Source organism: Haemaphysalis longicornis, unplaced genomic scaffold, assembly GCF_048455015.1.
Source record: "Haemaphysalis longicornis isolate Haplotype H1 unplaced genomic scaffold, Haemaphysalis longicornis Haplotype H1 scaffold_2, whole genome shotgun sequence".
Lineage (NCBI taxonomy): Eukaryota > Metazoa > Arthropoda > Arachnida > Ixodida > Ixodidae > Haemaphysalis > Haemaphysalis longicornis.
In genome coordinates, this window is record NW_027526295.1 from 128,857,251 (window position 1) to 128,874,169 (window position 16,919).

A 16,919-nucleotide genomic window follows, 5' to 3' on the forward strand; every position below is an offset into this window, starting at 1 on the left:
CAAGAAAATGCCTAGTTCTCGTGTGTGCGTTCCTCGTGACGACCTCCCGACGTCCCCTGCAAACATTTTTCAGGCCTAGCGTAACCACTTATGGAGAATGGCTATGATTTTGGCGACCGCCCGGCAGTTAAAAAAACCAAGAAAATCCCAAGCGCTCGTGTGTTCGTGCTTTGCGGCGACCTGGAAGCGTCCCCTGCTCACGTTTGTCAGCACAAGCATAACCACTTAGGGATATTGGCCAGTATTCGCAAAAAATTCTACCAGTGACCGTAATCTTGTCAACCCTTGCTCGGAACGACAAAGACTCCAGCGTTCGCCGTAATCGTGGCAACACTTGCTCGGCAACACTTTGTGTGTGAACGTGTGTGTGCCGTGTTTTTGTGCGTGCGTGCCTGTGTGCGTGTGTGCGTCTGTGTTTGTGTGTGTGCGTGCGTGCGTGGGTGTGTGTGTGCCCTGCACAAGAAAAGTATAGCTTAACCAGTCCTTTAATGTTCCATTTTGTATTGATATTTCAGCGGCCGATAATTGTAAGCCGTTTAATTTTACGTGCTGAGTTTGAAGCTTAGGTTAATCTGCAAATGCTACTAAATAAAATTTTCACAGGGTAATTAGGGTTTATATTATTTTGTCATATCGCCCTGTTTTGTAGAAGCTTCCCCTCTCACTGAAAAATCCACACTCAATAAATCTCCACCTCACAATTCTGATAGAGCTCGGCAGGATTTTTGGCCGCCAAATGGGCACAATCTTTTTGAACGCGTATGACTATACAATCCGCTTGGTTTTCGAAGACTCTGTGGCACGCGCCTACGACTGAACGCTGTGTGGCTCTACTTGAGTCGAGCCAGGGAGCTATAAGGGGAGACCCTAAAATGCTCTGCACATTAAAAAATTGAAATTTGCCGCTATAAAGACGCTTCGTTACACCGAGGTAAGTAAACATGCCATACTGAAGTCGTAGAAGTCGCGAAATTCCCGTCAGCTGTCAATACAAGGCAGCCTACGGATGAAATACGGTTGCAGAAAACGGCTGTAACTGAATAAAAATATGCCGCTAAGATAAGTTTGATTGATTGATTGATTGATTGATTGATTGATTGATTGATTGATTGATTGATTGATTGATTCATTCATTCATTCATTCATTCATTCATTCATTCATTCATTGACTGATTGGTCGATTGATTGATTGATTGGTTGATTGATTGATTGATTGATTGATTGATTGATTGATTGATTGATTGATTGATTGATTGATTGATTGATTGATTGATTGATTGATTGATTGTGGTGTTACCCGCCGACGTTACACAGGCGATGAGGCGCGCCGTTGTGGAGGGCTTCGTATTAATTTTCACCTCCTGGGCCTCTTGAACTTGTGCCGAAATCTCGAACACATGGGCGTTTAAGCTGCTCGCCTCAATCAGAAATGCGGCCGCCGTGCCCGGGAACTGAACTGAGATAACTCTAACACAACGCCCAGTATCATCTCCTTTTTTGTGAGTACTAGCCTGACCAAGTTATGTCGAGCTAATTACTAGAAATGTTGGTCAATTGCAAATGTTGTTTGGTGCAGCGCCCAGATCCGTTGATCATCACCCTTCACATAGTAAAAGGGCTTTAAATGTTTCCAAACATATTTTTTATTGAGTTCCTGTTATTGCAAACTCTACATGTTCTGTCGTTCTCCCTGCCAGTTTATACGGGATACATTTGCGATGAGTTAGTAAGTACTGGCGTTGTTTATTCGGCGGTGAAAAACGTCAATGGCCAGGCATACAAACTTTTCACGAATTTTTGTTTGGCACTATCTCCATTTAAATGGCGCTCACACTTCATATGTCGTCTTGAATTTTATTTTCCCATTTTTCTCCGCATAGAGCTTTCTAACACCGCAATAATTTCCAAATTGGTATCGACAGCAATTTGTGGAAAAGGGTTGAAGAAAACATTAATATTACAAAAGCTTTACTTTACAAGGGTTTGCAAATGTTCTGCAGGCATGCTAATTTATTATATTAAAGAACCCTTTGGAAGAAGGTTCATTGTAGCTCAATCAATTGATGAGTACATTTTCGTGTACTCGATGCCAATGCTTTTCATCATATGAGTACGCCTGCCGCTTCAATACCCTGTTTCAATTTTCTGGAATGGTAGTTTCTGTGGAAAATAGAAGGTGTATATCCATTTGAAGGTTGAAGTTTTTAAAACACATAATGAACGAATAAAAGTTTATTCGGTCTTTTTATTTGTTTTGCACTCGTCCCTCGAATAAACGTGATATACTTCTTTAGGGCGGCATTTAGCATAGAAGGTTTCGTTGCACCTAAAAGATTCTGTCCCAATGGCTCCATCTCTTACCCACACACCACATAGTAGTGTGTTTGTGTCCAATCGTTCAGCCACTAGTTCTGCTCCTTTAGCCGGCTCTGGAAATGTAAACGCCAATCATTTGCAATCCACAATGAAAGAACATGAGTGCATTATGCATGGTGGACACCTTTCGCCTCCATCGTTTCCGAATATGTACCAGGGCGTTAAACTTTTGCGATGCAAATAAGTGCCCCTACTGAGACCCCAGCTCCGTTTTGTGTCGGTTTTAATTTTAGGTAACGAAAGTTGCATGATTTCAAAGCAAAACTAGACCTGTAATGTTGAGATAGTTACCTAACTCGGCGGTAACGGCACACGATTGCACATGGTTACGACGCAGGACACATGAAAAACCGGGTGAGTAGCATGGCTGCGATATCAAACACATTACTAAAAAGATGCTATGGTCGTTTCTCCTTTCATTTTACGAAGCCTTAAAATGCTTCAAAGTGCTTTTTTCTCAAATTGTGCAGGAGAGTCTGTCGGTGGGGGCACTGTATTAAAAAACGCTCTTCGTAGCGAAAGTCCACAATAATGCTAACGTACGGATTTGTGCAGTGGATGCCTCACTTCTTCCTAAACCAAATGCGGCATTGTGAATTCCACTATATGCTCAAATCTTTGATTTATTGTTACCGTACAATGTCATTTGTGTCACAAATTTTATCGGGAAAAGAAAAAACCGACACTACTTTAGCTCAATTCTCACAAAAACCTAGGATTAAGTGCATTCAGGAGAGGAGATTCGCTATTTGTTTATTTATTAACACCTCATAACAAAAGTACCCTGCCACTGCAAATGCCGATTGAAGCAAATTGGTAAAATATTCAGCATTGTAGATATGCAATATCTGCAATTGTTTGGACACCGGCTCTAAAATTAGTTGTTTGCCTACAAATGTCTTGCGGGAAATGGAAGGGCAAATACAAATTCTAATCAATAGGCACACTTGAAACACTTTCTGTGTTTTTATGGCGTACACTTTTATATAAGACAGGATACTTAAAACCAATTTCGTTCCTACATTTTAATTTACATTTTTTACCGTGCCGTGCTGCGTGGATAGAAATAAATATTTAAGAAAGAGTACAATACCTTTGTTTGCTAATTCCTAAGGCACCTTTTTATGTGTTTTTATTTCACTCATTGTCGGCACTAGTATTTTCAGCAACGCAATATTGTGGTCAAGAAAAAGAACACACTATTTTTGCATTATAATTAAGAGAGCGCTGTCAGTAGAGCGGCGTTTGCGGCAGTGTGTCCCGGACCAAGTTGAAAACAAGGACAAAACTTGTCATAGCTGTGTATTACACAATGCCCAACCTGACAGGTAATTTTCATGGTGGTGGAAAGTACAGCACATTACACTTGGACTGTGAGAAGTGCGAGAGCCACGGGTAAGCATCAACAAGACAGAAGATTTGCTTCAGCTGAACCACGGCTGTCGCCTCGAGGTGCTCTAAACACACATTAAACAGTGCCAAAAGCTTAGGTAAGCTAAACTGTCATCCTTACAGGGATTTCGCCACACAAAAACAACCACGAACGTTCGCTCGTACTTTGTAGACTAAACAGAATCGTGGGCACCGCTTATTAACGGGCCATAAAATACTCGACAGCCCCCAAAAAGACCTCCTAGGTTAAGATAGGTTTTATTTACTACCCGAAGGCTACAACCGAATTTATCACTCTACAAACCTACAGCTGAATCCTGCAGCTACACCTATCAATCAAATTCTTTGTTTTCTTGCCTTTTTATTTTTCGTTGCTCCGGGCCCGAAGGCATACGAATAATGATGACATATGCGCAACGCATTTGTAAGGATTAGAACATTTCTATATTTTAGGCTACCCGTGTTCATCATCATAAGCCCGGTCACTACAGGACTAAAACACCTACCAGTGAAGGTATTATGCACCTATACTGTGCTACCTTAATGCGTGTTGCTATCGAGTATTTTTAACAATCCCCTGCATCCCCACATTTGTTTCCCCCCGAATTACGCGCTATTTTTCTCTAGTCACTGCATTGCCCTGGTTGCCCACTAGTTTTGCTGCGTGTTCAGGATTAAATTTACCACAAAATTTCACTTAGCTTTTTATAGTTGGAACTTGAATATGTCAGTACCGATTTTACACCCTCATTACGACGTTGATTTATAATCACAACTTTTCTGCCCCGATTAACATTCTCCACTTGGTTTCTTAGTTCGGCCAAACCTCCTGTTCGAGGTGTTTTCGTATTAGTCAAGTTTAATTTTCTTACGCCATCACCAACACTCGCAATTGTTCTGGGCTTCTTTTTTTGTTGGCAACGTTTGCTACTTCGAATTGACTTCCAAAGCAGCCCTCACTGCAATAGTTCTGCACCTCATTCCCTTCTGGTGGCTTTATAAACGCTGAATACCTTCCGGTGACAGCTGTATTCAACTGCCTCTTCTAGCATGTTATAACTTATACTAAAAAGCTCTTTCTTCATGTCCATTTGCAATTGCTTTGGGTTAGACATGTTTATCTTTATTTCTTTATTCCTCAAAAAACAGTTCCTAAATTCCCCGAGAAGGCAATGTCCTTCCAAATGCAAGTGACTGAAATATTTTTGATTTGCTGATTTTCTTGGATACACCCAGCAAAGATTTTTAAATAACCCTCTAATTGTATAGTAATTACTTTGTTGAGATGGCATCCCTCGTCTATCAGGCTTCCTACTGCAAAATGTACGGGTATTTTGAATATTTATGTTCTGACGCCACGGTTTTTTACCTCTATGTACTGTGTACAAAGGTTAAAACTCTTCGGAACAACCATCGAACGCTTGGTCGCCGATAAATTTACAGCATCTTGCTGATACCCATGGGCATTGTCAAGGCTATTAGGGAACGGTGCAGTGACAGCGAATGTAGAGTTTTTCTTTCCAGGCTGCGTGATTCCTTGTCGCGTTTTGTGTCCGGCTTTTGTGTCCGTGTGAATAACACTGTCGGTAATTACTCTCTTAAGAATGGTGCACAAAGCGTCGATCCTCACCCGAGTCGTCACCACTTCGCTTGCTTACACATGCGTTTTAAAATTTCATGCAACCTCCACTTCACTGCCAAAGAATCGCGTCTAAGAAGGGATGAAAACTTCACTGGTTATCATCCAAAGATAATTTCAAAAATAGGCGTCAGCTGCTCTCGTTGTGGCGCTCTGTATATGTCGAACCTTGCTCTCCTCCTAAAAAACACTGAATAATCCGCACAATCATCTGCACGTCTGGTTTCCAAAGTACCATACACTAATCTCGCTGGTCATGGTAGGGGCAATTAGCAGGTTGTGATGCATGTATCGTTGGAGACGCATCCGCGAGTAGCCAACTGTTTTGACTTGTGTGCGTCTTTTCTTGCCTCAGGTCTGGAATGCTTCGATCATTGGAGGGTTGTCTATTGTCAAATGCTTTCTCTGAACAAATGTTTGCATACTAAGAGTTTTATACATTATTCGCAGATTTTCTAATTACAAAGATAACAGAAATGATGCCATTTGTTGTTGAAGGTTCTTAACTAAATCCAGCCGGTTCTTGATTTCCTGCTTCACAGTGTAAAAATTTGTGAAAATTTACATTCTATACATGCAATGTCTGTTGGCATACAGACATTTTCTGTGTTTGCTAGTGAAGAAAAACTTGTTAAAAGAAAAAAACAAAAATTTTCAGTTTTTCTAGTCTATTCTTCATGTGTGAAATTGTGAAGAATACTCTACTATTAATTCGCATAAAATAGAACAAAATATGGGTAATTTTTTTAAGTTCCAGAAGAATTTATTGAAACGTCAGAACAGCGCCCGACTGATATCGTTTTGTTTGTGTGCTGCAATTTTGAAATGTGGGGTTATGTAAACGGCTGCCTCGTAGGTACGCACGCAACGATACAACGGCGGGATGTTGTCTTCAATTTTTTTAGCGTGAGCTGCACTGGCCGAGGTTGAGTAGTTTCCCGTGGCTCCTGGAGAGCCATGCTGAGCATGCGCGAGGAGCAGTGACATCACACGGCGCACAGCTGGCGTGCGGGAGCCGCCGCTGCCAAACACGTCGGCGGTCGGCGCATTCCAGAGGAGTGACGTCATAGCCGCGGCAGACGCACTGGCGCCGGCACGTGCCCAGCTGTGCGGCACCGTCGCGCAGTAGCCAAGTCTGACGCTGCACCGAAGCCGCTTGATAGCGCCTCTCATTTTGTACGCATGCGCAGAGGTATCAGGGGGGGTATACATAAACCAGCTGAACCTTAGCTTACGCAACGTATATCCTGGAATAGGCCAGCTAAGCGACATGCTAATTTTTTTATTCCGCCGGCTAACCGCTGCTACTCACTGAAGTCAAGGTTGATGTAACCACCCCCATAGTTACATAGAATATGCTGTAAATATTAATAGTGGTTAATATTTAACACTGAGTCTGTCAACTCCGAGCGGAAGCGGGTTGGGTGTTTTGGAAAAATCGAGGTAGACTGCTCCCGTTGCGTATTGTGAAGCAAGCAGTAAAGCAATAAAGCGAACTTTGTTTATTTACCACCTTTCAATCCTAACAGTCTGCGACTTTTTATGCTTGGCTGTGTTCAGGTGGTAGGTTTGGGTCGCCTGAGTAGCCCAAGAAGAGAGAAATGTTTTATCGAGCACCTGAGCCCAGATTAGCACTTCATTTATAGCAGCTGCCTGCTGTTATTGAAGCATGATAGCCATCGACACAACCCCGATAATTTTGTAGTTTCGTTGCTGCCCATGTATTTTATATGCGGAACGTATGCCATTTTGTTGCAGAGTAATTACAGTCATCACTCCGGACATTGGTTCGAAAGTGGAGAAGTTGAGCAGAAGCAGCACCTCTTCTTCCCTAAGGTCGCATCTCTGATCACTGTGTTGAAAGATCACGGCACCGCCTATTCCAACTCGCCGTCAATTTTCCTCAGTTACAATGATGTCCCTAACGGTAGTGCTTTGTACCAAAGTGCAGCATCTCTGGTTACTCGGATATTATATGAATTGAGATTTATTTTCTCTCGTTTTTTGTGATTTTCAGTAAGGTGGAAGAGATGTTATGCTCCTAGTCTCGCAACAATTCCTCTCTAATTCTTGATTAACATGTTATTTGCGTTATGTTTCACCTTGGGCTTCTACAAAACACAAAAAATATCAGAATTTATGCTCTCTAGTTCTTTTTTTTTAAAAAGAAAAATTATGCCGCTAGTACTATCGAAGTTCTCGCCGTAGTAGTACTATACTGTAGTACTAAATTATAGCAATATTTGGCAACGTAATGTCACGGCAGAAAAATGTCAGGTTAAGTTCCCTTAGTTAGCCAGAAGACTCATCTTTATCACTGTGCTTGCTGCAGATTACGTTGTTTAAATGGTTTGTTTTACCTCAGTGGTTTGTTTTTGGCATTTCTGAAAGTTGGAAAAAATGTCATATCCCTAGTCTAACAGCTTATATCAATGAAAGTGCTGCCTTGTTCACCGCCACAATATCACGAATTGCCATTTTGTTCTCAGACTCATAGATACTGATATTTGATTGATATTGTTGATACCTCGTTTGAAACTGAGTTGTTCGTTCGTGGTAGCAAAGCCCTACGTTTGGCAGCAAAATAACCTCATTGCTACTATTACCCTGCCCATTAGTGTTCCTAAATAGTCGCTTTATTCTTTGTACTGTACAGCAGTAGTGGTGTTGGCAGTTTCGAGATTTTTTTATACAAGATTACCTTTTCTTCTTAAGGTACAATTATTCTCACCGATAACACATAAAGCTGCAAAGTCACCTGCAGTGCTTCTAAGGTGTGGGTAAAAGTGACAGAAAAGATATTTTGTAAAGGACCACAACCGAAATGGTGTCCAGGTGCGGAATACTTTTCCTTTGACCTTTGTTGCCAGGATTGGTGTTTATACCTGATACTTGTTAACATCGGAAAACAATTTTTCCGGATAGGTGAAACAGCAAGTTATTACATTTTTGCCAAAAAAAACGCTGTATGCACAACACAGATAGTCTAAAAAAGCTGACAATAAAAAAGAACAAATTTTTAGTGGAAAACAGAACCTTAAATAACTACAATTTTGTAATAAAGCTGAAAACCAAAAAAGAAAACAATGACTTGACCCACATTTTTTGTCGTGAAAATCAGAACATGCTTGTAAAATAACGGAAGCATAAAACACTGCAAACACAGCGTTACGATTTCTTGCTGTACAGTCGATTTCTGTTTTTTCGGGGAAAATTTTTATAGTGCATCTAAAGTGCCAGTTTCCTAACTACTGCACTGTAGTGTTGCACCAAATTGATAAACACTAGTTTGTTATCCAAAAAAACTGTTTCTGCTACAATTTTTGGTAGTAAGTGTAGATGAGACAGGCTAGGATTCTTTATCTTGAACCTTCCTGGTATCTACATTGTAAATCTCTGACACGTTGATCACAATATAGATGCATACGTCTTTTTTATGTGTTTTATTTATTAACGCAAGCCTCATTGCTGGTAAAATTGTTCTCCCCTTATGAAAATACATATGCGCACATCGAGTGTTTATTTTTAAGCAGCACAATGTTCTTCAAATATTTTAACACAGAGTATTTGGCTCGATAGACAGTAGCAACATAGGCAGGGAACATACAAGTGTTACCCACAAGAATAGAAATGGCACACAACAAGCTAAGAAGGCTGACTTAGTCGCAACAAAAATATTGGTGTAAGAAACGTTATTCTCTCACCTTTTTGCCTTGACACATCACTGCTAATTGTTGCTACAAACGCAGTTTAAAAATGGAATAATATTCTATGAATAGGATGTCGAGATTGATGAACAATGTCGCACTTAATGCGGCGTTATGAGTTCTAAGGGTGTCATGTATGAGGGTACGAGAAATAATTGTTAGTATAGTTTAGAGACGTCGCAACTGTAATTTGCTGCAGCCGAGTTTCTCTGGGAGATATAACGTCAACCACGACTATCTCTGGGAGATAGAAAGTGTCCCACTTACACCCAAATGATGAAAACTAACCACCGAACTATTACGAGCGCTTTGGTGCAAAAACCAAACACGGCACTGGTACAGCTCGGTCCACCTTACCTGGTTGAGTGTACACAAGGTTTACTAGTTGTAAGACAGTGCAGTTATTATCAGTATAGAGGAAACGGTATGCCGCTTTAGGACTTCCTGTAAAAAGATAACATACATGACGAACCAACACGTAAACACTTGACCAAATTTATTACGAACCGAAATATAAATTTATATATATATATATATATATATATATATATTAAATCATGAGACTGTACTTGATTTTCGTAGAGTAATTCGATGATTTCACTAATTAAAGCTTAAAAACATGCTGCCGTGGTTACGTTAGCTGCTAATACTGGCTTCCTAATCTGCTGCGCGCCATGACGTATCGGGACAGTCTAGAGTTTTCGGGTTTAACATTTGGGATACTCTGCAGGGGAAAATTACAACTTGTGCGGTGTAGCATAGCGCTGATAAACCCAACGCGCCACACTGGCATGTGTCTCTTGCCGTAAGATCAAGCAAAAAACAACAGAGGAAAACACGTTAATTTGTTATTTGGGTAAATCACGTCCACTTTGACATTTGCGCATCGTGTCTCGAAGGAACGGTTGAGCAGCCTGCTGTTGTATAGCGTCACGCACCACCTGTCGTTAAGGCGCCAGTAAAGAGTTTCTGCGCATGCAGGCCCACTCGTTGTCACCTGGAACCGCCGCCGAGATTAGTTACATTTTCGCTGGCATAGAAATAGCTGTACCGCATGGGTGAACTGATGCAACTATAGCTTGTTAGCCGTCTTGGAATGTGCATTGAGTGTGCCATGGCTTTCGAAGCTTCTTTTGAGCTCTCTATTACAGAGCCAAGAACAGTTCTGCGAAAAGAGAGAGCTTCAAACTTGGTAATTTCCATTAAGATTTGTTTAACGTTGTTTAAATTTGTTATAGCTGTACGAGAGTAAAACTACCTTTATAATGTATCTTAGTGAATTTGGAAAAGTATCGTTATTATGAATTTTCAGTCTGAGCCTAACACTCGAAGGATATGCGTCCGGGCCGTGGTGGGAATATAATTGGCGCTCGCTGCAATCGTGCAAAACGCATTTTGTGTAAAGCATTATCGTATAACGTTGCTTCCTAGGCAACATAATTATACGTTGATGTACAAAAATATCTCGGCATAACGCTGTTGCAACGAGAAAACTTGACGCGAAGTTGCACCTGAAAAGCTGCCTGGGAAGATGTTTGAGATATCAGTGAATGGTGATGTTCTACGGGTACCTCAGAATATCCATGCCGTCTACCTCTTAAATAAAACTCTGTACTCGTGATACTGAGACATATACGATATATTCGAATGCTGCTCGAAAGCTAACAACAAAAATTAAAACCACATCAGAAACCAATGCACTAATAACTAATTCCCATATAAAACTTCCAGAATTGTGCCACATCTGTATTTTGATACATTAACTGTTACAGATCTCATGGGTTTGTATTTGTGCGCATGTTGAAAACACTGCCGTTAGTCGACTTCAACCATAGGCAATCTGCCATCAATTGTTCCCAGTTACCTTCACAAGCTGAAGTATCTGCCATTCACATTATGCTTGATTTTGAGCATCACTTTTCGTACATACCACTTCCGGCCGTCTTGTTCATAAAATTGTATCTTGAATGCCCTCGGCTGGCCTCTTCGTAAAACTGAAATGTCCAGTTAAAAGACGACCTAAAAAGAGCATGACACATAATGTTAGCAATGAACGCAATTCCTCGACCAAACTCTATCCACAAATAATAAACGTTGCTATGACAAAAACTGAAATTCCCAGGCCCCTGAAAGTACCCATTCTTGAAAAGACAACGTTCATTCGACTAGCTGTTGGGCATTGTAAGAATAGAAATACAACTGTGCGAATGTTCCTAGCTGTCAGAAGTTCTCATTTTTAACCTTTATTCCAGAGAATTTTTATTCGTAATATAGTATAAAACCAAAACGTAATATGAGGCAACCTACCATGTCTTAGATGTACGATTAAAATACTTCATTGCTTCCGTCACCTGATGAGTCTTCTTATTTTTGACGATTGTAGTAGCACTGAGGCAAGGAGTAATCCTTTCGCTGATATCATAATTCCTCTTTGTCTGCCAAATAGTATCTCCAGCCTGCAAAAACTAGACAATGAACGCCCCCATACGTTAGCTGTGAAATGAAGGGGGATAGTTAAGCACGCAAGTGGTTGTTTGATATCACCGGTACAGAACAGGAGTATGAAATGCAAAGCAAGGGTATAAAAATCGAAAGGAGTTTGTGTCGTGTAGGCATGGACTGTCTTGTTACTGACAGTTGACCATTACCACATGTCGATTTCATGAAGTACTGCAGCTGAAAATAAACATGGCGTCTTCACAGCAACCACTGGAGCTTTCCTGCATGCATGGACTAAATAAACCTGGTACTTGTTCCGCCAACACATTTGTAGTGCCAGGGTACTTGAAAGTAATAATAGGTGCATTTGTTCGTACAAACTTATTTTGTCCAAAGCCTAACAAAAAAAATGTACCTTCTTTTAACTTACAATGTTTTAGCCCAGAAAAGAGGCCTACTAATTAAATATACTTTTTTCAGTTGGAATTAGAGATTCAAGATTACCACGCATATTTTCGGCGTATTACTTGATTGTCAAAAAAAATCTCCAGGGTTAACCATAAATCAATTTCAAGATGTACTTAACTGGAATGTTTCACGAAGTGTCAGACATCTCACCTTTGTTTTGCATATAGCTCAACTACAGGCTCTTTTAGTTCCCACTCATATTTTATGGAAATCCATAGGGCATAAAATATCATCTTTGTGTTGCATTTAGCGTTCTTATAGGAAGTTTTATTGCGCACACATATTGTATCCAAAACCATAACGCATAAATTGCTGTGCATATTTGTAGTACATCATCATTATCATCATCATCATCACCAGCCTATCTACGCCCACTGCAGGGCAAAGGCCTCTCCCAGTCTTCTCCAATTACCTCGGTCCTGTGCCAACCGCGACCAATTTATCCCCGCAAACTTCTTGATCTCATCTGCCCATCTAATTTTCTGCCGCCCCCTGCAGCGCTTGCCTTCTCTAGGGATCCAATCTGTTACCCTTAACGACCAGCGGTTATCTTGCCTTCGCATTACATGCCCTGCCCACGTCCATTTCTTCTTCTTAATTTCTACCAATATGTCTTTAACATCAGTTTGCTCCCTGACCCACTCCGCTCTCTTCTTGTCCCTTAATGTTACACCTAGCATTTTCCGCTCCATTGCCCGCTGAGTCGTTCTCAATTTAAGTTGAACCCTCTTAGTCAGCTTCCAAGTTTCTGCCCCGTAAAAAAAAGCCCGCGGCCCTTCTTGGTAAACCTTCAGTCTTGGTTCACATTTCGGTGAAATCTGGCATATTTCTGCGCCAGAATTATCTATACGTAAGTTATGTCAAACCAAGGTAGGTCATTTTCGTAGAACCCGGTACAATAAATTTGGCAGCAAACGTACTACAACCATCTCTCACAAGAATAATAAGGTTCTATTGTTTAACACCCGGAAGCACGCGATTATTAACAAATAGTGCAAAGTGTAACTGGGGCGTAATTACTGCCCTTTTGCTTTCTTCCTAAATGTTTCAAATGGAAATGCACAAGTACAAAAAGTTGCCGGGGACATCCGCGTTAACGTTTTAAGATATACGACGTGATATCGTTACTTCGGCATCGGGGCCCGTTTTGGAACGGAGTTACAGCATTCAGCATTATGCTTTCGAAGCACTGTGTTCAGTAACGAGAGCTAATGTAGGCGCAACTGTTTTTAATCACCGTGGCACAGAGAGTCATAGGCCATCTGCGCTTGGTTTGGCTTAAGATGTGGGCGTAAAAAGTTCCGGTGGGGGGTAATTGGACAGATTAAGAAACTAGGTAAGGGTGCCAGTGTTCAAAGTTTTCAATTCTGAGGGATTATGGGCCGAATAAACGTTTTGGTCGAAAAACGGTGGATAAAAAAACTGGTGGCCCCGAAGTGTTGAACCCGAAGTCCATGGCCCGAGAATTAGCTCAGAGCTGATCAGGAGTTGAGAAGCGGGACAGGGCAGCATACCTTCGGTCGATATAACTGGAAAATGTAATGTTTGAATTGTTCACCCCTGCGCACATCCCTGGATAGGACAACGTTGCGTAGAAGAAAGTAGTTGTTTTCTGGAATGTAGCACAGTTTTAAGTTAATGTCGGCAGTTTTCTAACAAACATTTTCGCTTATCCAGATATGTGGATATATCTGTTGGTTTGTATCCTGCGTGGCCTTTGCAATTCTTCGACGTTGAGTTACCGTGTGGCATGAGGAAGGATGGTGTTCTTATTTACATAGAATGAGGAGACAGTCTCATTTTTTACCGCGTGGTGCCTGCGGTAATCGTGTTCAACACGAAGCACGGTATGAGAGTTCGCGTATGTCTTCGTCAGATGAGTCGTTCTTTTCCAGACTCCGGTGTCCGGGTGTTAGCTTTCATCATTTGTGTTTGGAGAATCATTCCCAGGCGTCTACCTGCCTTCAGACAAAACACTATAGGCCTTTTGATCGTGTGTAATTATGGTTAAGCATCCATTCGTTAGTTCCGCAAGGTGTATTCGCCACAACGATGCTTCAAATTTCCGCTTGGTTGCGCTCCTGTGTAAGTAGTCTAAGGACGTCACAGCAGTTTTCATGGTAGTCCCCTAAAACAATTGTTGCTTTTGTAATTTCGAACATCCCGTCTTCGGTGTGTACTGTGCTTTCACGCTTTTGGAGCTTTTATTGATTATGGGGTTTAACCAGCCCAAACTGCACAGGTTATAAGTCGCGCCGTAGTGAATGGCTCCGGATTATTTTTGACCACCTGGGTTTCTTTAACGGGCTTCGAAGTGTCGAACACACCAGCGTTTTTGCTTTTTGACGCTAGAATAAGTTTCGGAACTTCGCTTCAAATACTGCTTTGTCGACTGTCCTTGCGTCAGTCTGGATCTGTTTTTTTCGGAAGCGGGAGGGCTTTCATGGAAACGTGGTGTATCACTGACATATCCATCATGGCGGCCAGCTGTTTTTTTTTTTTCTGAAGTTAAGCCTCTATTCCATATGATTACCGATGCTAATTTTGTTTTGTTTTTCTCCCAGACGTTTCTCGTAGGCTCGGAGAGGAACTCTGGTGTCTTCAAAGTAAATAAACGACACCATTTAAACACCCTTGCAATGATCGTCGTGAAAATTACAAGGTTTAGAGCGGTTCTATATGCTGCTCTGATACGCTGCCTTCTTCGGTGCGGGTAGGATTCAGGTACGGCAGGCTCCACTATATCTGGCTAATGATCAGTGGCTGCATACTTTTGTCGTTTTTTTTCCTTACCGCTCTTCTCCTGTACACGAAATTGAGAATGCTGTACGAGTTATTGAAGATTTCCTCTATTTTACCGAGCGAGATATTTGTTCATCTGCTTCTCCGAAGGGCCACGCTGATCATTCTTATGTTACCGTTCTCTTGGATCGCATTCTCACCTATTTTTGTGGGTGTTTTATAATTGCCCGCGTGGCGCCATTTATAGTTTGTCAGAGAGATCTTGAACCGGTTACTAGGCCGCAAAAAAATCGCAAAACAAATTTTAAAGTATGTACAATTAGACTCCATATACTACTCTGTGTTATTTCTTATTGCGACCTATTTTGGTTATTTTGTGAGTATAGACAAGGCTTTCCTTGGTTGTTGACAGCCTCTTCCTTTTTAGCTATGAGACATCGCCGGCGTCGACATTTATCAGCACAGGTTTTGTAGTGTGCGCTTTTCTCTTACAAAATCCTAGACCTATTTTACAGAGTATGCCTTTATTTGTAGAAGTGCCGGTGTGGCGTAGCTGCATTATCGATATTGTCGTGAGAGCTCTACTCTGCATAAAATTATGCTCAGCTTTCAAGGACTGCACAACAAATCGAGGGCACCTGCAGATAGCACCAGGAGCAGAGTAGAACGCTTAAATAACGTACGTCGCCGCCTCAACTGTACATTTTAGTGACTGAATCCCACATGGCAGCCACAAGATTGCACTCCTTAGCGTAGTGAACGTCACGTAAACATGTGGGGCAAGGCGCAGCCCCCTGATACCATTCTACATCATTGTAACGTGTGCCGCTATTATTGACCACAAAAAATTTGGAAACCACGTCCGTTATCGGCGATTTAGTGATGACCAAGTCGCGAAGAAGGCGTGTGTTTTATGGTCTACGTATAGGGTCCCACCACTTCGTGCCCTAAAAATTACCCCATTCGCAAATATTGCCTAAGTGAATCATTCAGCATGCTTGCTCATATTTACGTGCTTTCTATTATAAATATTTCTCGGAAACAGATTGGCGTCAAAGCGTAACATCGCGAGCACCGGAAGATAACACGTGTCGTGTCTGTCGCATGTTGTTCTTTGATAGTGGTAAGTCGCGCAGCAAACAGCAGCTGGCGAGTATGTAAACATGTGCCTATTATGGCGTAGACTATTGCATGTTTTCGCATCAGCCGTAAGGAAGGTATTTCTGTGTACGCAGATACATTTATTTTAAAAGTTTTAGCCTGCCCAATTCCTGCAGACTGCGGTTAATGTGCTTGCACAAGTGAACTTTACGGACATAAAGGCAGCCCGCCCAATACCATTGATGCTTCTACAATGTTAGTGAAGTGGTTTTTATCGCCGTGGGCATCAGCTACAACTCTTACTAGCATTTGCTATTAATCCACCCCATAAACCCTAAGCGCTGATCCACACAATTTTCGGTGGCTCCGTACAGAACAAAACTGTACTTTCACTAACAGTTCAAACCATCAACGTTAAGAGCAGGAACTAGTGTACTAAAATTACTTTTTCTTTTGTGGGCTCAAACAGCAACCTCTCTCTTAAGCTACAACGTTCAGTCACCTACCTTCCATCCATTAGGCACTTCAGGGCAAGGCTTGCGAGGTCTCAGAATTATGACCAAGCCGATTCTCAGCAAGATGGCCGACAATGCAGCCATAGTGTTGAAGAGGCTGCAAAACGCTTATGCTTAGCACAAACACCCGAAGGAAGCAATACAATAACGTGACTACGAAGTGGGAATTTCCGCTGTCCCATTGTCATCCAGCTCCCAACATTTATTGTCATTGTTCATAGGAGGCATCGGGTGTGAAATATTCGACGCATTGTAATAAAAACAGAATACGTCTAACAAGGCATAGGATTGGCCGAGTTGGTATATCATACTTGAACGTTCAATGCGCAAACAACACGAAGACAAAGAAAGAAGGCGAGACAATGCGCCATCCTGCAAGAATTGCAAGATTGCGCATTGTCTTCTTTTTTTTTCCTCGTCTTCGTGTAGTTTGCGCATGGAACGTTCAGGAATACGTCGCCACATGATTACTACTGCTAAAAAGAACCAAAGTGTTTTTTTCTTGAACTCGAATATTCCTCAGGTCTGTTTCAAAGATAT

General features: G+C 41.6%; 1 long non-coding RNA gene across 1 annotated transcript; it reads right to left on the bottom strand.

Annotated features, from left to right (window-relative positions):
* Positions 1-2,239: 2,239 nt before the first annotated feature.
* On the bottom strand, positions 2,240-16,500 carry LOC144169208 (uncharacterized). Its single transcript, XR_013322388.1, has 5 exons — positions 16,371-16,500; positions 11,422-11,579; positions 11,045-11,133; positions 9,472-9,558; positions 2,240-2,429 (listed from the first exon to the last, which is right to left on the bottom strand). It is a non-coding gene; the product is annotated as an uncharacterized LOC144169208 (long non-coding RNA).
* Positions 16,501-16,919: the final 419 nt, after the last annotated feature.